This window comes from Eutrema salsugineum, unplaced genomic scaffold (genome assembly GCF_000478725.1).
Source record: "Eutrema salsugineum unplaced genomic scaffold, Eutsalg1_0 scaffold_1, whole genome shotgun sequence".
In the NCBI taxonomy this organism is placed as follows: domain Eukaryota; kingdom Viridiplantae; phylum Streptophyta; class Magnoliopsida; order Brassicales; family Brassicaceae; genus Eutrema; species Eutrema salsugineum.
This window is the reverse complement of record NW_006256909.1, coordinates 12,652,958-12,666,147: the sequence shown is the minus strand read 5'-3', so window position 1 is coordinate 12,666,147 and position 13,190 is coordinate 12,652,958. Positions and strand designations below refer to the sequence as shown.

Sequence of the window (13,190 nt, the reverse complement as noted above, 5' to 3'; positions counted from 1 at the left end):
TCTCTAGTTCTTTCTTAAAGTTTTTTTCTGAACTATCTTTCCCTTCTTTTGTCTTTCTCTGAATTACATGAATACCAGGCGTAGACCTGCAGGAGACATTCCAATTCTAGACGAGATAGACAGACACGAAAGAGAACTTCGAAGACTTAGACGAACGCAAGGAATGGCTAACGACGACCAGCCTGGAGATCCTATTAATCAAAATTTAAATATGGACCAAGACGGGTCCGAACATGGAGAAAACGAAGAGAATGATCACATAGAAGGTGATCATGCTCGACAAGATGGAGAGGAGGATGAGGTTCTTCCAAGAAACCACCAGAACCGAGATAGAGAAGGACGTGAAGACCTTGATCCACCCATCAATGTAGCCGATGGTGACCACCCAGCAATGCAGCCGAATGAACGCATTCACCGCCCCATTCCGCCAGCAAATCAACACCGAAGACAAGCCAGGAACCATCGCATAGCTGATTTTGATGCACCTACTCAAAATTTTCAGAATCGATCTCAAGTACACTTTCCAAACCAGAATGAGTTTGAAGTCAAGCCTCAGATCATCTCATTGGTGAAGCAAAACCAGTTCCATGGAGTTCCTTCTGAGCATCCAATGGACCATATCGAGCTCTTTGAAGAAATTTGCAGCATGATGAGAACAAACCAAGTTCCACCTGACTATTTAAAGTGTAAGTTGTTCCCTTTTTCATTAGCAGATAAAGCTCACCGTTGGTTGAAGTCTTTGCCTGCAGGATCGATTACTAATTGGGAAGAATGTAGAACTGCTTTCCTGAACCACTTCTACACTAAGTCAAGGTCGAACAGTTTGAGAACGAAGATCTCAACCTTTCAACAAGGGTCAACTGAATCTTTCTATGAAGCTTGGGAACGTTTTAAGGAGTATGAACGTGATTGCCCTCATCATGGATTTCATGGATCAAGCCTGCTGAGCACATTTTATCGAGGTTGCAACCAAAATACAAACTTTCACTTGATACAGCTAGCAATGGAGATTTTGGGCAAAAGACGATAACCCAAGGAAGAGCTCTCATCGAAAATTTGGCTCAAGCAAATAGCAATGATTGTCCTGAATATGATCGATCGATGAAGCAAGCCGGAACAGACAACAAGGAGATAACCGAGTTGAAGAACATGGTGAGCCAGCTTCTGAAGAGTAACAATCGCCCGATCCATGCCTGTGAGACCAACAATGGCGCAGAAGATGAAGGACCTAGTGATATCGATCACATAAATCAAGCATTTCAAGAAGAAGATGTGAACTATGTAGGAGCACTGGTGCCATACCAAAATCGCTCCAACAACAACTTCAACAACAACTTTCGGAATGCAAATTACAACAATCTCTCTTACCGCAATCCAAATGTGGAGAATCCTCAAGATCAGTACTATCCACCTCAGCAAAAGTCATTCCAAAACAAGTTTCAAGGCGGAAACTTTGGAGGGATAGTACCATATCAACCGCGACAGCCATATAACTACCAAGGTACGAATTTTAATAATCAATTTGTACAACAGCAGGGAGTCACGACGAACCAGCTAGCTTCACAAATCGGTAGACTTGAACAGTCAATCCAACAACTCGTTATGACAAACGAAAAGGCATCTAAAGACGTGAATGTGAAAGTGGACTGCATGTACAATGATCTGAATGGTAAGTTTGAATCCTTATCTTCGCACGTAAAAAAGTTAGATGTGCAAGTCGCCCAGACAGCTGACTCTATGAAGAGGCAAAGTGGAGCTCTTCCAGGAAGAGTTGAAGATAACCCTAAGAAGTTTTGCAACGCCATAACCACATTGCCCGAAGAAGAGATCGGAACCTATGGAAAGAAAGAAGAAACCCCAATCTTTGTACCTCTGTACAAGGATATCGATCCCAAGCAGCCACCGTTTAAGGTACCCGAACGATCTCCGTTTCAAAGGCTTACCAAAGCCGATGATCCGGGACGTTTTGTTTTCCAGTGTTTCATTTCAGGAATCAAATTTACAGACTGCTTGTGCGATTCCGGAGCCAATGTCAACATCATGTCTAAGACATCTGCCGAAAAATTGGGCATAAAAACCTTAAGGACATCGACGGTTAAGGTTATCTTTGGAGATTCATCTCAAAAAGATACTGAAGGGGCGATTCATGATCTACAAGTTCTAGTGGGAGATAAGATTGTTCCAGCAGATTTCCAAGTCCTGGAGATGGATAAAGACAAGGAGAGGCCACTCATTTTCGGGAGGCCATTCCTAGCTATGGTAGGAGCAATAATCGATCACGCAAACCGGCGTGCTGTTTTCCTCAATGTGGACAGAAAAAGGTACTATCCTACTATCTTAGATGAATTTCCAAGCAAAGGAAACAGGCCAAAAGAGAAATAAAAGGAGAAGCCGAAAGCTTTTGCAAAGATCAAGATCATCAATCCACCGGATGCAACAGAAACTAGTGAGGACCAAATCCAAGAGCTGATCGAAAACACAAAAAGGGTTCTGAACAACATTAAAGTGCGAAAGAAGATTAAAGGTAAGAAGACTTCTTTTCAAGGAGAAGAAGTAAAACCTCCACCAACCGGAAGTGATAAAGGCACATCAAGTGGAGTGCCCTTCAAATCAACCTGATTCCTCATGCTTACGTCGAGCTAAACGACTTAAAACAAAAGCGCTTAATGGGAGGCAACCCATTTAGGTACTCTTTCCTTTAGTTTTCTTTTCCTTTTTAGAATTTATGCTTTCTTTTTCTTTTTAAGTTTTAGGTATTTTATAAAACAAAAACACAAAAAAATCAGAAAATTAGAAAAACCAAAGAGAAAAAGGTAGGTCTTTAGCTGCTCGGCCTGGCAAAGACGAGAAAATTGGACAATAGGCCACAGGAGGAAGACCCGCGGTCGCAACTGACGGGACCGCGGCAAACGGTGCATCGACCGCGGCACCGTGAATGCGACCGCGGCCGAGCCTTCATCCACCGCGGTCGCGTGTCTCCTGACCGCGGCCGTTGGTCGTTGAGGTTGTGTCACGGATTTGTGACGTTTTTCGGTGATTCCCGGTGTTTCCCAAAATGTTCCCGGTAAAACCCGAAAAGATCCTCCGTAAGTTTTAAACTTTCCTAATGTGTAAACAAGAAAAGGTAAGTTCCCGTAAACTTAAAAATTTCCAGAAATTTTCCGTTTTTGTTTCAAAAACGCTTTTTAAAGAAAAGAAACAAAATTTTTGGATCAAAACTCCTTCTTCTCTTCTTCTCCAAAAGACTTAGAGATTTAGGAGAAAGAACACATTTTTCAATTCTTAAGCTTTTAAAGAGATTTTTGGCTCAAACCTTACTCTTTTTCGAAGCTGATTTCAATTCTGCCATCAATTCTCTCTTTCAAGCAAGGTATGAACCTCAAACTCACTATTCTTACTCGATTTTGAACTTATGGTTTTCTTTAAAAACCCAGAATCTTGATCTATTGATGGTGGAAGTAGCTTAAAAATGATAGATTATCCATTTAGGTTATCTAAAAATCGATTTTAGCACCTAGCTTAAGAGGAATTGAGGTTTTTGAAATTTGGATTCTTCATGCTTCATAAAAATCGAATTTGGAACAGCAAAATTGATGAATTTGATTTAGTCTTGTGTGATTAGTGATTAGTATTGGGTAACCTTTAGAATTCACATAGAAATTGCTCATAAAAACCGATTTTTAGAAGATTTCTATGTTGAGGACATCAAAAATCCGAATTTAGTCATGAACTACTTGATTTCTCTGATTTAATATCAATTTTGTTTGCTACTAGTTTTAATTAACCTCTTTATACTAGCATTAGTATAACAGATCTTAATGTGTTAAAATTAGCATCCCAAATTCACACTTTTTCCAAGAATCGTTTCATTTTGCAGAAAATGGATGAAACTAGATCCCGAAGGAGCCGTCGAACTGGTGGCAGCTCCGACGACATTCCCGACGATGCTACTCTAGGAGAGTACATGCTGAACCAAGCCAGACCGAGAAGAAGAAGCTATGTGATGAGATTGCTCCAGCACTCGAGGGAAACACGAGCACCTCCCGAACCACAACAGATTCGATACATTGGGAGGGAGACAATCCCGAGAGTGGACTATGCAAGGCGTTTCAAGAAGCTGAACATCAAACCCATGCCTTGCATTGATTATCATACACTCGAGATGCTTGGAATCAGAGAGGATGTGATCTGGTACATCGATGCACTTAAGCTAAGACCCTACTTGGAGCTGAACCTTCCGACTTATCCTGAGCTAGTCCGTGAGCTTCTAGCGACCGTTACACTCCACCACACGAGAAGGAGGAACCCCAGAGCATCAGATGGCATCTTGTCATTCTCTATCCGCGGACAGCCTTATTCTCTCACCATTTCCGAGGTTTGTGAAGCTCTTAAGCTTCCATACACAGATGGCATTTACCTTGAAGATGAACCTGATCTTAACCTGTGGAGAGAGATGGGTCATGGAGCCTATGATAGTGGGAGATCTAAGTCAGCCCTCCTTAGCCACCCAGCAGTGAGAGTTGTGCACAAACTCTTAGCACACACGATTTTCTCTAGAGCCAACATGGGAGGTGTTTTGAAGACTGAGCTCACTACACTTCAGATTCCGTTTATGGATGATCCACGACTTGCTTGCTTTGCCTGGATCATAGCGCAGAATATGGTAAAGGTGAAGCATGATTTACATGGTTGCGATGACGCTACTCCAGCCTTCGGGAGTGCTATTACAGCGATACTACAGGCTGTAGGATTTGATTTCTCATCTGATGATCCACTTCCCGACGTCTGGTATGATCTACTTTATCTCTCTCGCGATCACACTATCTCTCGTGCCGCTTTCGATCCAGACAGGTTTGGTTACAAGTATTGCACTGGCACTGAGGAGCATCGAGTCCGCTTACCTTCAGCATCTATCCCGAGATTGAGTACCGGAGGACGCCCTCGATGGACTCCGGAATCCGATGATTTTCTGCCATCCGTACCTCGTCTACCATTCACCATTGGCCAGTACATAGTGGCCAAGGCGAGGCGTGATGCAGCTGCGGCCCGTGCTCATTTTCAGCCATCCATTCCGACCGGCCACACCTCTTCATCTACATCATCTCACACTCATTCCGACCTGGAGCGCAGAGTTGAGAGACAGGGACGACGCTTTGAGCGCGTTGTCACCTTCCTACAGGAGCAGCACCAGTTCGCAGACGACACTTCGGAGGATGAGTGATTGACCAGCACTTCACTACCATCACAGTTCTATCATCATTTTCTTTTCTTTTATCTTATCTTATTTCGTTTTTATTCACCATCTTCTCACCAACTTTTTCACACTGGGGACAGTGTGATTTAAGTCTGGGGGAGGATGTTTATCCGTACTAATCATTTTCCTGCTTTGCTTTTAATTTTCAAGTACTTTTTAAATTTAAGTATGTAACCTATTCAACATTAAGTATTTTTCAGGAATGTTTGACGCAAAACTATGATGATTTAGGCCTGCACACTTCTACACTATGCATGATAGCTCATTTGTGGTTAGCACTAGACTAGGCGGTAGCTAGAGTACTTGCACTACGAACTCCCACCAGAGGACTTCTATTCATGGATATACTAGCTCATTTTATTTGAACTTAATATTGATATCTAATTTTCTCATCATTGATTTTAGGCAGGCATCGACATACACATCTAGGACGTCTTTTACCATCACTTTTACCACTCTTTGTCGTCCTAGATGACCAGTTTATCTTTATCTGGTACCATACCCTAAACCCAAAACCCTTGTTTTCAATCCTCATGCATTCTCTCTTTAGTTTATATCAGCAGATATGTGCAAAAACGTCGGAGAGAAGAGGAGCGATGCAGTTTTCAGTCACTCACAAAGGAGACTGAATGGAATTGGGAAGGAGGAGTATCAGAAACATAATAAAGCTTTACAAGGCAGATATTAACTGGTAAATTCGTGCTATCTAAGACTCTATATCTAAAGGCGTTCCCTTTCTCTAAAAAAAAAAAAAAAAAAAAAAAAAAAACGTGAAAAGTGAAAGGGAAACATAAAGCCTAATGAGTATTAGATTGTCGATATTTGTGGAGTAATGAGCAACTACTATTCGTTTAAGGAGCTATTGTTTTGAAAGATTTACAAAAATCTAAGTCTGATGGAGTTGGGAGAGAACCTGAGGAAGAAGACCATGAATCTATGTGAAGAAAAAATGACTGAAAACTGTGGATACCAACAGCTTCACTCTCTCTTGCGGTTTTGCATAATGACCTGCACCTCCAGATCTTCAGGTAACCCTTAAACACCTTAAGACACACCCCCGAAATAATCCTTCCTTACATCTAGCCTAGATTGCCTTGCCTAGATTTTCTATGATGAGAACCACCGAAATTTTTAATGAATGTTAAGAGCTAGTTGACTGGAAGTTAGATCTTAGTGCATAGATTTCTGCATGACGGATTAATGGACTAGTTATGCCTGTATTGCTGGTGAGAATTTTCTAGGCTATTCCCAATTGATGCATACTGATTGATATTGGTCCAGAAGTTTGGTCTCTGAGATTTTGTTTAGTTCCTGCGTTTTCAAACCTCTCGCCGAGATTAGCCTTTGTTTTGTTTGAGGACAAACAAAAGACTAAGTCTGGGGGAGTTGATAACACCGGATTTTGACCATTTTTATGGATTACTTTAATATCTTTTACAGGTGTTTTTACTCCATTTTCAAAGGTTTTCAAAGGATTTCTATGTTTCCGGATTTTAAAAGACTTTTCAGGTAATTTGGGATAAAGAGGCACAAAATGGAACAAAAAGACTCTTTTGGATAAATGCAGACTGTCAGAACTCTCATGGAGAGACGAAGAATCAACCAGCTTTCAAATGCACTTGGTTTGGAGACATTCCAACGGTTGGATCTCAAGATAATCCATTAGCCCCGAAGCCACGCGGAGTCGGCCAGCAGCTCACGCGACCGCGGCCAGCAACCTATTTGCTGCGGTCAGAAGCTTCCCGACCGCGGGAAACAAGCCAATTGCCGCGGTCACAGCACTCCCGACCGCGGCATTCAAGCTCTGACTTAAAGCCCACTTATCTGAAGCCCAAAGTCATTCCCAGCCTCAATTCCGGAACCCTAGAGACCATGGAGCATTGGAGACTATAAATACATGTCATTTAGGTCGTTTTTAGGGAGAGCTTTACACACTTTACAGAAACCCTTTTCCTTTAGCCGTTTTTATGAGATTTTTGTAGAAGATTGTTCAAGTCCGAGTTCTTCAATAGAAAAGCTTTCTTTATCTCTTTTCTTTGCTGTTTTTCATTACTTTTATTAAAACCAATGATGATGTCGAACTCAGCCATGTCTGAGTAGATCTCGAGTTGGGCTTAGGGTTCCCGAAAGGGGCTCTCATAATCGATTAAGACATCTAGGTTTATAGATCTGGGATTTCGACCTGTTCTCTGTTTATTCTTGTTCTTATTGCATGTATGCTTGATTGATCACATATTATCTGATCTAGATAGTTAGTGTTGCGAAAGTTTTCATTAAGTATCAGCCCTAGAATGAAACAGGCGATTTTTCCGTAGGAGTGGAAACCTACCTGCGGCGAGATCGTGATATTGACGAGTCTTATGCAGCTCTTGCGTTCTCTCCCTTCCAGGGCCAGAGTGGAAACCTACTGGTCAGGGTTGCGAGAAACAGTTGGTTATGATCACGACAGTGACGTAGTCATACCGCCGTACTCTAGCTCTAGAACCCATATATTGTTATCCGTCAATCCCAATCTATCTCCCTTAATGTTAAAACCGATTATGATACCTTAGAGTTCCCAAAAGCTCAGCGTTTTTAGCCGTAGTTTACAATTTCCATCGATTTTTACTTGCTTTCTTAGACCTGCATTTTAATTTCCTTAGTTCGTTATTTACTTGCTTTATTTACTTTTCATGCGATATTTTACTTGCCTTATCTTTGTTTAGTTCGATATTTTACTTGTTCTACTGCCTTTCATTCGATTTCTTTACTTGCTTTTTAGGTAAGATTTATTTACTCTCTTTTGCTTTAGTTTAAATTCGAGAAAAACAACCAACCTTTAAAACCAATTTAGTCTAGACATAAAGTTAAAAACCGTAGAAGAATACCAGGCACACAAATCTATGTGGATTCGATCCCTAAATACTGCAACAGATTAGCTGTGCACTTGCGGCTTTCTTTTGTTTTGTTAAGGGTAAAACTTGTTCCCTAACGTAGTTGACACACTCAGCACCGCATCATGCACCCCCTGTTGAGCTGAAGCCTCTACCAACAGGGCTCATGTATGCTTTCTTGGGCTTAAACTCCACATATCCACTAATCATCAATGATAACTTATTAGAGCATCAAGAGAGTGCATTGCTTAGTGAGATAAGAAAGTTCAGGAGAGCCATAGGATATTCTTTGGCTGATATTAGAGGGATCTCTCCTGACATTTGCACCCATAGGATTCACCTAGAGGACCAATCTATGTCCTATATTGAGCATCAACGACGTCTTAACCCCAACCTTAAGGAAGTGTTTAAGAAGGAGACACTAAAACTTCTTGAGACAGGGATAATTTACCCAATCTCTGACTCAAGATGGGTGTCTCCTGTCCATGTTGTGCCCAAGAAAGGTGGGATCACAGTGGTTAAAAACGAGAAGGATGAGCTGATAGCTACTAGGACTGTCACAAGACACAGAATGTGTATAGACTATTGAAAGCTCAATGCAGCCTCTAGGAAGGATCATTTTCCTTTGCCTTTCATTGATCAGATGTTAGAGAGGCTTGCAAACCACCCCTTCTTTTGTTTTCTCGATGGGTACTCGGGGTTCTTCCAAATTCCCATAGATCCCCGAGATCAAGAGAAAACAACATTTACTTGCCCTTAAGGCTCATTTGCATACAGGCGAATGCCTTTTCGTCTCTGTAATGCCCCTGCCACATTTCAACGTTGCATGATGTGGATGATTTTAGTGACTATTGAAGAGAAGGTTGAGGTGTTCATGGATGATTTTAGTGTCTATGGCTCCTCCTTCTCGGATTGTCTCTCTAATTTGTCACAGGTCTTGGAGAGATGTGAACAGCATAACTTGGTGTTGAACTTGGAGAAATGCCACTTCATGGTGCAGGAAGAATAGTTCTTGGGCAAAAGATATCTGAGAAGGGCATAGAGGTTGACAGAGCAAAGGTGGAAGTGATGGTGAATCTGCAAACTCCCACTTCAGTCAAGGGAATAAGGAGTTTCCTTGGGCATGCAGGGTTTTACAGAAGATTTATCAAAGACTTCCCAAGAATAGTCAGGCCCTTGACAAGGCTGTTGTGTAAAGAAGTTGATTTCATCTTTGATGCTGAATGTGAAGAGGCCTTCAAGATGATCAAGGATACATTAGTCAGTGCACCAATAGTCCAGGCACCAGACTGGTCCCTTCCTTTTGAGGTTATGATAGATGCATCTGATTTTGCAGTTGGAGCAGTACTTGGGCAAAGGAAGGACAAGAAGCTACATGTCATCTACTATGCCAGTAGAACACTTGACTCTGCACAAGAGAAGTATGCTACTACTGAGAAGGAAATGCTGGCAATAGTCTTTTCCTTTGATAAATTCAGAAGCTACCTGGTGGGATCAAAAGTCATTGTATATACTGATCATGCAGCACTCAGGTATCTGATGACCAAGAAAGATGCCAAGCCAAGACTGTTAAGATGGGTTCTTCTACTTCAGGAGTTTTATATGGAAGTACAAGACAAAAAGGGTATAGAGAACGGAGCTGCAGACCATCTCTCTAGGTTGAGAATAGACTCTAAAGTGCCTCTTAATGACAGTCTTCCTGAGGAATCACTGATGGTGCTCCATTCTTATTTGGAGTTTGAAGAAGTGGATAGCATTCAAGAGAAGAGGATGCCCTGGTTTGCTGATATTGTGAACTATCTGGCTTGTGGAGTGGAACCACCTGAATTAGATGCTTATCACAGGAAGAAGTTCTTCAGAGATGTCCAAAGATACCATTGAGATGAGCCTTACCTCTATGTCATGAACAAAGATCAGCTGTATAGAAGGTGTCTTGCTGAGGAAGAGATGCAACATGTGTTGCAAGAGTGTCATAGTTCAGCTTTTGGGGGTCACATGGGAGCATTCAAGACTGTGGCCAAGGTTCTTCAGAGTGGGTTTTGGTGGCCCACAATGTTCAAAGATGCTCAGCTAGTTGTGTCAGCATGTGATGCCTGTCAGAGGCATGGGAACATTTCAAAGAGGAGTGAGATGCCTCAAAACCCAATTCTAGAAGTTGAGATCTTTGATTTCTGGGGAATTGACTTCATGGGGCCTTTCATTTCATCTTATGGGAATCAGTATGTTCTTGTGGCTGTGGACTATGTGTCCAAGTGGATTGAGGCCATTGCTTCCCCTACCAATGATTCCAAGGTAGTAGTGAAGTTGTTCAAGAGCATTATCTTCCCAAGATTTGGACTACCCAGGGTTGTTATCTCTGATGGAGGATCTCATTTTGTGAACAAGACTTTGGAAGGATTGCTGAGAAAGCATGGAGCAAAACACAAGGTAGCTACTCCTTATCATCCTAAAACTAGTGGCCTAGTTGAAGTATCTAATAGACAGATCAAGGCCATTCTTGAGAGGACTGTTAGCTCAAGCAGAAAAGATTGGAGCAAAAGGCTAGATGATGCATTGTGGGCCTATAGGACTGCCTTTAAAACTCCAATTGGGACATCACCTTTCAATCTGCTATATGGGAAGAGCTGCCACCTTCCTGTTGAGTTGGAGTACAAGGCTTTGTGGGCTGTGAAGTTGCTGAACTTTGATATCAAGACAGCTCAAGAGAAAAGGGTCATTCAACTCCATGAACTTGAAGAGATAAGGCTTGGGGCTTTTGAGAGCTCAAAGATTTATAAAGAAAAGACCAAGGCTCTGCATGACCAAAAGATTTTGAAAAGGGAGTTCAAGGAAGGTGATCTAGTGTTGCTGTTCAACTCTAGGCTTAAGTTGTTTCCTGGAAAACTTAAGTCTAGATGGTCTCGCCCCTTTAAAATTCTTGAGGTGAGGCCATATGGAGCTGTTGTGTTAGAAGGCAAGAATGGTCAAGAGTTTGTGGTAAATGGCCAAAGGATTAAGCACTATCTGGTTTCACAAAGGAAGGAGGAAGCTACATCAGTTCCCCTTCTTGATCCACCACCAGTCTGTTAAACAAGTTTCCAAAGTCAAACTTAGAGACTTTAAACAAAGTGCTCTTGGGAGACACCCCAAGCTTATCTTTGTACATAGTTCTTTTGATTTCCTCTATTTTCTTTTATGTTTTAGAACTTTTTGATGGGTTTTGTGAGTTGGTCTCAGGTTCTAGGTGATTTTTGGAGGCCATGGCTCAGTGATAAATGGGATAGAGCATGTGAAAGGGCTGAGAGAAGTGTTTTAAGGTTTGAAAAGCTTGGAGGGCGCCTGAGTGCTACCTGGATGTGCGGCTTGGTGAAGAAGAGCCCAGGTCGCAGCAGGACTCGTAATTTACACCGGCCTGGGCGTGCTACCTGGTGTAAGAAGACCAAGCCGCACAAAGGAGAAGAAGCGGCCAAGGTGACTAAGTGCTGAGTCCTGCGAGTTGGTTGTGCTAGCTGGTGTCCAAGAGCCCAGGCTGCAGCAAGACTCGTAATTCACACCGGCCTGGGCGTGCGAGAAAGACCAAGTGGACCAAGCCGCATAAAATAAAGTGAAGCCCGAAGCGACTAAGTGCAAAAACCATGCGGTTTGAGTGTGCGGCCTAGATAAAGAAGGAGTCAAGGTGCACGATGGTTCGCAAATAACACCGACCAAGTCCTGCACTCTAGGAGAAGAGGAGCCAGGCCGCACCAAAAAGAAGAACTCCGAGGTGTCTAAGTCCTAAACTCTGCGAGGAAGGAGTGCGGCCTGAAACAAGAGGAAGCTAAGCCGCACGTCCATCCGCAATTCACACCTACCTGGTCCTGCGACCTAGGAGCAGAGGAGCCTGGCCGCACCAAAAGAAGAATGGCTGAGGTGTTTAAGTCCCAAACTCTGCGAGATGGAGCTGCGACCTGAAACAAAGAAAGCTAGGCCGCACGGTGGTTCGCACCGTGTTGGTCCTGCGACCTGGGAAGGATAGAGACCAGGCCGCACAAAAAAAGGAGAGGACCCCGAGGTGTTTAAGTCCCAAACTCTGCGAGATGGAGCTGCGACCTTGGAACAAAGGAGTTAGGCCGCACGGTGGTTCGCATTTTACTCCGAGTTGGTCGTGCTGGCTGGGAGCAAAGGGACCAGGCCGCACAAAATGAAGAAGATGCTGAGACGCCTAAGTGTTGAGAGTGTGAGACCTGGTCATGCGACCTGGGAACTGGCAATACCAAGTTGCACAAACGATCGCAAAACACACCTACTTGGTCGTGCTAGCTGGTCACAATGGAACCAGGTCGCAGCATGGAGAAGAGATCAACCCGAGCTGAAGCATGTTTACTGCGACTTGGGCATGCGGGATAGAAAGAGAGTGACCAAGTCGCACAAAAACAATTCCGGTTCTACACCGAGACGGTCGTGCGGCTCGGTCCCGGCGTTTCCAAGTCGCACAAGGAGAGAAAGGAGGTCGGTCAACGAAAAAAAGACGGGTCAAAGCCTTGACTAGTCAAAATATATCTATTGACCACCAGTCCAAAGGCTTGACCCTGTCCCACACTCTCTCTTCCTCACCATAAACACGAGTTTGCAACTCTTTCTCTCATTTCTCTCCATTGTTTTCATCATAACTCTCTCATTTCTCCACCAAATTTGTTGATTCAAAGTGCTCTGAGCTCGTTTTTGAGTTGTTAACATCATTCAGATTGCATTTCGAACTCGTTGCATCTTAATCCCAAGGTATTTCACTCTGTTAAAATTCATCTTTTTCCATGTTCTTCAATGGTGATTTTTGAACTTCAAGGTGTGGAATCGATTTTGATAGGTTGTTTTAGACTTTGGGATTATTTTTATAAATGCTAGGGTGCTAGATAGTCTTGGAAAACAGAGCACTTTGTTGGTGATTCCTTGTTCTTGAGTTTTGAAAATTGTTGCAAGTAATTCATGAAAAAAAAAATCGATTTTTTTTTAAAAAGAAATGAATTGGTTTCTTGCTGAGTCCTTGCTTTACACTCTTGTTTTGCATTGCTATGAACTTATTGGATTGATGCTTAGCTTGAGAAACT

At 42.7% G+C, this 13,190-nt stretch overlaps 1 non-coding gene across 1 annotated transcript; it reads right to left on the bottom strand.

Annotated features, from left to right (window-relative positions):
- Positions 1 to 820: 820 nt before the first annotated feature.
- Positions 821 to 927, bottom strand: LOC112082473. Its single transcript, XR_002897147.1, has one exon. It is a non-coding gene; the product is annotated as a small nucleolar RNA R71 (small nucleolar RNA).
- Between the last annotated feature and the right edge of the window lie 12,263 nt (positions 928 to 13,190).